The sequence below is a fragment of the Micromys minutus genome, assembly GCF_963924665.1.
Source record: "Micromys minutus genome assembly, chromosome: 13".
Lineage (NCBI taxonomy): Eukaryota > Metazoa > Chordata > Mammalia > Rodentia > Muridae > Micromys > Micromys minutus.
Window position 1 is genome coordinate 27,750,623 of NC_137982.1, and position 9,089 is coordinate 27,759,711.

At 41.7% G+C, this 9,089-nt stretch overlaps 1 pseudogene across 1 annotated transcript; it reads right to left on the reverse strand.

The window, feature by feature from the left end:
• Positions 1 to 7,486: 7,486 nt before the first annotated feature.
• LOC308429169 (SWI/SNF-related matrix-associated actin-dependent regulator of chromatin subfamily E member 1-like) lies at positions 7,487 to 8,712 on the reverse strand (annotated as a pseudogene). The gene has a single exon. The product of its transcript is annotated as an SWI/SNF-related matrix-associated actin-dependent regulator of chromatin subfamily E member 1-like (transcript).
• Between the last annotated feature and the right edge of the window lie 377 nt (positions 8,713 to 9,089).

Sequence of the window (9,089 nt, forward strand, 5' to 3'; positions counted from 1 at the left end):
TCTGTCCTTGGGCAGCTTTACAGTTAGGGACATTTTGTTTTATTTGTCTTTTAAGCACAGCAATTAAAATGTAAAACACAACTTTAGCCTTCACAAAAGAGAAGAAGAAGAGAGGGTGGGGGAAGAGAGGGGAGGGAAGGGGAAGAGAGGGAGGGGACAGAACTATCTTACTTTTGTCAGACTTAGCCTCTATGTGAGCCTGATAAACCATCCAGGCTTGCTGGGCAGCTATGTCATGAGTTTCCATGCTTGTCTCATGTTGCTTCCCCCCACATACGGTTTACACACACACACACATGCACGCACGCACGCACGCACGCACGCATGCTTCCTCCCTCTCCTCCCACCCCTCTCTTTCTCTTTCTCTCTTCCTGTCACTTTGAACTTCAGTCTGACTCTTCCCTTTTTAATTTACTAGTGGTATGCAGTTAACCCTCTAAAGGTCGACCAGTGTTATTTTACCTTCTCCTTGTGTCTCTCAGCCTCAGCCATACATTCATATTTTTCTGGGGAGCTTTGGAGAAGTCTAATACCTAGGACATGCCCCAGGCCAGTCAAATCAGAATTTTTGTCAGGGGAGGGAGGGTCAGATACATGTCTTAAGGCTCTTCAGCTGGTCCAGCAGGCAGGCAAGGTTAGCATTGCTGCAGTCATAGCCCAAGGCAGACAAAGACACTCAAGCATCTCAGCAGTAGTATAGCTTTCTTTCTTTCTTTCTTTCCCAGAGGAGACACGATGTTTCTCTCTCTAAGGGGCACTCATCTTATTCAATAAAGGAACCACATAGAAGTCGAATTCTCACAAACGGCCTCCCACTGCTGGTTATATTGGAGTCCTGTTCATAACTGAAGTCTTTTATTATTGGTGGAATGACTATTTCCTATTCTTTTGTGAGTAAAGAGAACTAACTTCCTAGGAGTAATGAAAATTTTGAACTCCTTTGAATATTTTGGGGCAGAATCGGTTTCTTGAACACTTGTGTGATGTGAGGTATTAATACTGTTTGAAAAGCAGGGCTGGATTTGTGGACAGATATTGTGTACATTTGGTTTTGTCCTGGAATATCTTGGTTTCTCCATCTATGGTGATTGAGAGTTTTGCTGGATATAGTAACCTGGGCTGGTATTTGTGTCCTCTCAGGGTCTGTATGACAGGGTCTTCTAGCTTTCATAGTCTCTGTTGAGAAGTCTGGTGTAATTCTGATTGGTCTGCCTTTATATGTTACTTGTCCTTTTTCCCTTACAGCTTTTAGGATTCTTTCTTTGTTTAGAATATTTGGTGTTTTGATTATTATGTGTCGGGAGGAGTTTCTTTTCTGGTTCAATCTATTTGGCGTTTTGTAGGTTTTCTGTATGTTCATGGTCATCTCGTTCTTAAGAGAAGGGAAGTCTTTTACTGTGATTTTGTTGAAGATATTTACTGTGCCTCACCTCTTAGGTGATATTCTTCACCCTCTTCTATTCCTATTATCTTTAGGTTTGGTCTTCTCATTGTGTCCTGGATCTCCTGGACATTTTGGGTTAGGAGCTTTTTGGTTTTTGCATCTTCTCTTACTGTTTTGTCTGTGTTTTCCATGTTGTCTTCAGCCCTTGAGATCCTCTCTTCCATCTCGTGCAGTCTCTTGGTGATGCTTGCATCTGTGACTCCTGATTTTTTTTTTTTTTTTGGTTTTCCATCTCCATTGTTGTCTCTTTTTGTGTTTTCTTCATTGTTTCTATTTCTGTTTTCAATTCTTTTATCTGTTTGGTTGTGTTTTCCTGTAGTTCTTTGAGTAATTTTCCTGTAATTGTTTAAGGGAATTATTTATGCTCTTTTCAAAGATCTCCATCACCATCGTGAAGTATGATTTCAAGTCTAAGTCTTGTTTTTCTGGTGTGTTTGGCAATCCACTACTTGCTGTGGTGGGAGAGCTGGGTTCTGATGTTGCCAAGATGTCTTGGTTTCTATTGCTTAGGTTCCTTCACTTTCCTCTTGCCATCTTGTTGTCTGTGATTATAGGTGATCTTGTTGTCTCTGACTGGAGCCTACCTCTCATGTGGATCCTAGGGCCTGTAGGCTCAGGAAGGAAATTGCTTCTGAGTGTTTGTCTCTTTGCAGACAGGTAGTGAGTTCTGATTGCAGTGACTTCATTCTGTTTCAGAGGGCTCAGGTGGGAGAGCTCTTGCAAGACTACTCTGGGGGCTCAGCCGTGTGCAGGCAGGTCCTGAATCTTGATGGTGGTCACCCTGCCCTCTCACTGGGAGGGAAAGGACCCAATCCCAGAGTGCACCAAGCTAACTGTCCTCTGGGAGCTCTAGGGTATTCCTCCCGAGACAGCCTGAAGGGTGTGTATTTTTTATGGTGTTTTTGAGGTAATAAAAGTAAATGTATTTACATAATCTACTATTTTTTGCTTAGAACTCATTGATCCAATTTGGAAGGATGATCTATCTAGAATAATATCTACTTAAAACAACAATATTATTGAATTAATGTTATTATACTGAACTTTCTATATATCCACTTTGATTCTTAGGTAAAGTTTTCTACAGTGTTCCTGCTACTGTCCATGGCTGGTTTTGATATTACTGTCATATTATTACCATAATATTAGGTGTGGGTAATTACTCTTTTTGTCTCTCCTTGGGTTTGTTTAACAAAGATTTCCCCTGAAGATGTTATGGAACTGATTGTAAACACTGAGTGCTTTACTATATAACTTTTGCCCAGAAATCCCTTTTCATGTGCCCTTTAAAATTTAAAATTTAAAACTTCATACATTTTTACTTTATTTATACGGTTTATATTCCTCTCTTATTTCTAGATCTTCCTAGACTCCTACTTTCTTTCAAGTTCATGACCTCTTCTTTAATTGTTAATATGTTTACACACACACACACACACACACACAAGCACACAGCCTACTGAACACATTTAGCCTTGCTCTTATGTATATGTGTTTAACGTATTTAGTGGTGAACAGCTGGGATTGAGAAACCTACAGGAAGACTGATTCTCTCTCTCAGCAGCCATCTATTACTTACAGGTCTTCATCTAGGGATGGGACGTTGTGAAATTTCTCTTTTCCTTATTGGCATGTTGATTGTTGTCATTATGCAATCATATGGCTGATGTTTCTTGGGTAAATCATCCAATTCATGTCTAGGAGACACTATTTTGTAGCAGGGGTTCAGGTCCTTTGGCTCTTTCCACAATGATTTCTGAGCTTCGGATAGACAGGTTACATTATGAATGTTTCAGTTGGGGATGAGCACCCTGTAGTCAACTCTGCATTTTGAGCAGTAGTGCATTTCTACAATAGTTTCCACCTGCTACAAAAAAAAAAAAAAAAAAATGTAATAACACCGAGTCATTATTAAAGTTACAATGTCAAAGTTTCTATTAGTCAAGAATTGCTGGGCAAAAGTTGCCAGAATTTGAAGATCTTCCTGGGGATAACACACACTTTGCACACAGGACTTGAAGAAACGAAACTAGATCTGATCTGGAAGTCTCCTCTTTGGTGACTAACTCATAATTGCCACAGATGATATGAAAACTGCTAAGAGAGAGAAGCAATCAGTATCTATCTGGCTGCAAAGCCTACCACAATGACTGGCTTGACAAGCTATTTCTAGTGGTGCAATAGTGGCACTCTTTTATCTCGAGATTAATTAGTAGCTGCATAGCTGGACTTAAGCCCTGCATAATAGGAGGAAATTCAGGCCTGCTACTATAAACTTAGCCAATTAACCATGCCATGGAACCCATACACAGACCATGGGACCCAAAGAAGAACCTTCTAGTGCCATTTTTCTAAAACAATATAATTTCTAACTATATTTTAAATACTTATCCTTATTTAACCCCTCATCATAAAGACTCTTTTTGCAACTGATGGAGACTATTATCAAGATCCACAACTAGTCAAAACACAGAGCATAAGCAACTGTGAGGTACCCAACCCCAATGGAAGCCATCCAACACAAGCTCTACACCTAGGGCTCTGGGAACATCATGTGAGAAGGGGCAGAAAGATTGTAAGAGCCAGAGACTCAGGACGTGCTGTTTGGTAGCGTCTCCTAGACAAGATAAATGTATCCATTAAATTTCAACAACAGGGTAGCCTGAATAAGATCAACATAATGACAGCACTTGACATACCAATGTGAACAGGGGAAATTCCACACTGTCCCATCCCTAGTGAGTAGCCACATATAGCCAGTGGTTGCTCAGAGAGGGAGAATCAGTTTCTTCTAGGGATGAACTCCCACACTGCCTGTCCAATCCCAAGTCCCCAGCACTGGATGCATGTAATATGAATGATTTAAATGAATTTAATAGATTGTGTATACATGAGTATATACTTACACACATACATGCATATACACATGAAGCAGTAATAATTAAAGAGATCTTGACTTTGGTGGTGGTATATAGGAGGAGTTGAAAGGGGAAAAGTAGAGGCAGAAGTAATGTGGATGTGGTGCTTATCATGTAATTCTAGAAAATAGTATTAAATTAAAAACAATAAACAGGAAGTGCGTTTTTTGATTGGGCTTGGGTTACAAAGAGCATCCTTACAATAATTCAATTATCTGTTTTTATAGCAAAATATACAGAATTTAACACTTAACAGCCTCTAGATTTTTCATATGTGTGATTTTTTTTAATCTTCCAACTAGATTATAAGTCAGTTAAATATAGAAATCATGACTCATGCATATTTTTCATAGTGGCAAACACCATGTTGGACAGATATCTTTAACAGTACAGTATACATATTGACTAATTTTAGCATATATCTTTCCCACAGGTACAATTTCAAATACATTTATTAACGATTCTGGTTAGTCTGGCTTTCATAATGGATGTCTTTCTGTACATTAAATGTCTTAAAATTGTTCTTCAACTTTACATTGGGCCTCTTAAGTTTTTAATCACTTAGACTTAACGACTAACCCAGGTTGCTCATAAGAGTAATGGCCCATTCATTTATTTATCCGTCTCAATAATTGGTGTAGTTCATTGAACCCAATAGTTCAAATGCTGTGCTTGGCCTGGCCAGCAAATGGTACTGCAGTGAGTCTGACAACCACTGGAGAGGCAGTTAGCGTCCTGCGGTGCTGCAGGATGAATGGCTGTGTGGGAAGTCCGCTGGTATCCTGGGATCTAGAAGTTGTAAGGAAGGCCTTATCCATATGTACAGTTGTGTGCAGCTCAATCAGATTTGGTGTCTCTCTTTCACTTACTGAGGTTGTTTATTTGGAGTTGATTGAATAACAGCTTAAATACTTATGATTCTGAAAAAGGTTTTTATAAGTATCCAGCAATTATATATGATATTGGTTTATTGTGTTTATATGGTTTTATATATGTATTTAACATATTCTGATCATATCAAATAATAGTTCATTAGGCAAAAAGAATCTATTTTCAATAAAAAGGGAAAAATAAAACTCTATATGCAGATCCTTTAAATGTAATACTGAAACTATACAAGCCTGTTAATATTTTTAAATGTTTGAATAAATTCTTAAGGTATGAAAAAAAATCTTGAAAATTACTTTTGAACTGCATAGACATGGCGCATCTCCAATAATTTGTTTATTAATTTACCCAAGAGATATTTTATACACATGCAATAAATTGTAACTCTGGCTATTGTTTCTCATTACAGAGTTGTTCCCTTGTTCTCAGGAAAACAAAATGTATAAGAATACTGAAATTTGATGATGGCAACGTAAAATGTGGTTAATATCTCTAATTTGACTAAGACGTAAGAAAATGGTAGCCCATGAAACTCAAGTTGGACACTAAGTCTTTTATCCAATTCTTTTGGGGCATAAGAGAGAGCCTGTGAAACCCAGAAGGTGCTAACACAGTGTAACAGGGACTTACCAGAGCCAGCAAACAGCCATCATACACTCTATGTTGAGCGCCTGGTGAGAGCAAGATTTCAAGATCAGTGTTGGTCATGGTGAAATGCACTTTTTCTGCCTCAGGAAGCTGTGGAGAAGAGCTTGGTGGTAGGCGGATTTGCTTTCACCTTCAGGTGGTGAGAAAAGGATGGGGCACCTTTGACAGAGGAATAACTAGCTTCTTGTTGCACAGACAGCACACAGGACCATCTGCCTCTGTGGTCATCTTCCTTAACATATCAGAGAAAAATTACAACACACACACACACGCACACACACACACATACACACACACAAACACACACACATAGGTCCTAGTAAGTAGAAAGACACAGGCATGAGTCTTACAACACAGTGATGCTGTGTGACACAGCCAATACTTAGATACAATGGCTTACCAATAATTTGAACTCATGCACAGATTTCGACTTTCCAATGTAAGGAAATTTTTGTAGGGAGCCGTTTGTGCCACACCCAAACATGGCGCCGGCTTCCCGCCGAGAACTCAGCAAACAGAGCTGTTGCCCAGCCAAGAGACTTAATGCGCATGCGCCACATACGTCATAGCCTGCTCTCGGGGCATACTATTGAGTTACTGGAGGGTGCACCAATCAGGTAGCGACACGAGTCTCCTAGGCATATATAGCAGTGCATTTCTCCCCCACATGGAGAGGGAGATAGTGGAGAGATTGCGGGAGACCCAACGTGGAGAGATGGCAGAGAGATCCCACGTGGAGAGAGACTGGGCAGAGAGATTGCACGTGGGAGACTGCACGTGAGAGGTCGCCTATACAGTAGACCCCGGTAGGGAGTCCCCGGCTCAGAGAGAAGTTTCCTGCTCAAGAAGTCCCCTGCTCAGAGTACTGTACAATAAAGGTTGTCCGCAGAAGAATCTTGTTGTTTGTTGCACGCCTGTTCCTATCGGTGGGAAGCGTGGGCGCGCGACAAATTTTGTTGAGTTCTTTTTGGCTCCTTAAAGAAGATGTGTACAAAGGATGGTCTGTATCCCAGGAGCAGGTAGGAAACAGACTTTGGACAGAGGCTTCTATATCTACAACTCACTAGACTGAGTTCATAGAAGATGAAAGAGCCTGAGTCTCAGAGATTTCATCTAGATAAGGCAGGAATAGAACCAGCAACTCATCCCCGATTCCATACACCAAACGTAGCCCCTGCTCTGACTTACGGTGTGAAACTTTGCTGTTCTTTAGTTCTTTTGGGTTCCTGACTTCCAGATACTAGATGTTTCTGTCGTTGACCATTGTAGAAAACTTTCAGTTGTTATCTTGATATGAGAATTTAAAGGTTCTTTTGTACTTTATAAGATTAGGATTTTTGAGAATGATATGAAAGTCGGTATCTAAAGTGCTTCCCCCACCCCAGTGTTCCAAAAAACAAGGAACACGGATGCTTTACAAATTTGCCTGTCATCCTTGAGCAAGCACCATGCTAATCTGGTTTTGTATCATTTCAACTTCAATATATGTACCACTGAAGGAAACACTATACTGTGATTTCTTTTTTGCTTTAACCACATTTTATTTTTCATTTAAAAAGGGTTTAGGTCACATAAAACAAGGCAACATTTACTGCTTCTTCTCGTCCTCTGGCACTGGGACTGTGGGCGGCTCCTCCACTGTGACACTGTTGCTCTCTGAGCTGGCGTTACTGTCACTGGTCCCTTGGACCTCCATGCTGTCACCCCCTCCTGCCCACGCTCCTTGTCCTCAGGAGTAGCCTTCTTCACCATTCTGCTGGCTCTCTGCAGTGTCTTCAAGGTGTGTCTCCATCGGGATGCTCTGCTCATCCTTCTTCTCCTCAGTTTGGTTCCAGACTTGCTCTTCCCCGGGGGCGATGCTGCCTTGACTGCTCAGTTTGCTCTGCGGCCTCCTTCTCCCTCTCCTCCTGCCTTCTGCAGACCTGTGCGATCTCAGCTGCGATCTTCTCCGTGTCTATTTCTGCCTTCAGACCACACAGCCTTTCAAGTTCATTGTTAAAAGAGCCTGTGCTGGGGGGTGGGGGGGAAGCCTGTGTTTTCCAGGAATTTTCTCTTCTCTTCCTGGTGTCGTTCCTCTATCTGAAGAAGCTCGGCTTCTAGTTTCCACCGATGGACCGTTAAAGGCTGGACCTGTTGCTTGAGGCTGTTGTGACAACTGACCGCACATCAGGTACCACACTCTCTCTGAGGATCTCACTGATGAGGCTTCTCTGGTTTCTCTGGAAATGGGCGGTGGCAATATGCTTCATTGAAAAGCCACCATCATAATCATCCTGATCCTCAGCAGGCTGAATGCTCAGGTAACATTCTCCTTTCTCCATGCGAGACTGTCTCTGTCGACTTTCTTCCTCTAATGCAGCTTCCACACGACTTTTTGCATTAATGTAGGCAAGGTGGGCAGGGGAATTGTGATGGGCCTTCATAGATTCATTGCACTCGATCTTTTCTGCTTCGTATTCATTTAGGTATTCTTGTTTCTCTTCACCAGTGAGATCTCGCCGCATGCCACCGATAATCTTGCCAATCACCCACAACTTTAGGTCAGGGTTGGAAGCCTTTACTTGGTCCCAGACCTTTCTGCTGTACCTCATGTAGAGCATCAGCAGCTTATCTGGTGGCTTTGCAGGCTTTGGAATTGTAATGCCAGAGGATGTCGTGACCCGGCTGTCGGTGCCCGGGTTCCCTCCCAGCCTGTAGTTGCTGTAGGCGAGATGACTGTATGGATTGTAGCCTACAGACCCTGGTGTGCTGGGTGGGCATTGGTGTTGCCGGAGCTGGGGTGGGAGGTGGGGCATAAGATGGTCTTTTTGACATTTTGGAAGATTAATTTCTCGGCTCCTTAAGAATGAATCTGAGACATCTGAGACACCGCTGGACGAGAAGGTGCCTGCAGCTTCGGCTGTACTTTATACTGTGATTTCTGAGAGGAAGAAGCAATTGATGATTCAGGAGTCCTGAGCTGTTGGATAGTAAGGCCAGTTAAGGTCCAGTGACTCTCCTTAAACTGGAGAGCAAAATATTAACAGCCAAAACTCATACATGCGGAAGCACAGATCATCCTATTAAAAAAGCAAGGCTTTTGTCTCTCCGTGTACTGACATCTTGATTCATCCTTCCATCTGTATGTTGACTTGGTTCTGAGAGTCATTCAGTTAACTCTAAGATCTAATCTGTGATAAACAGCAACCCAA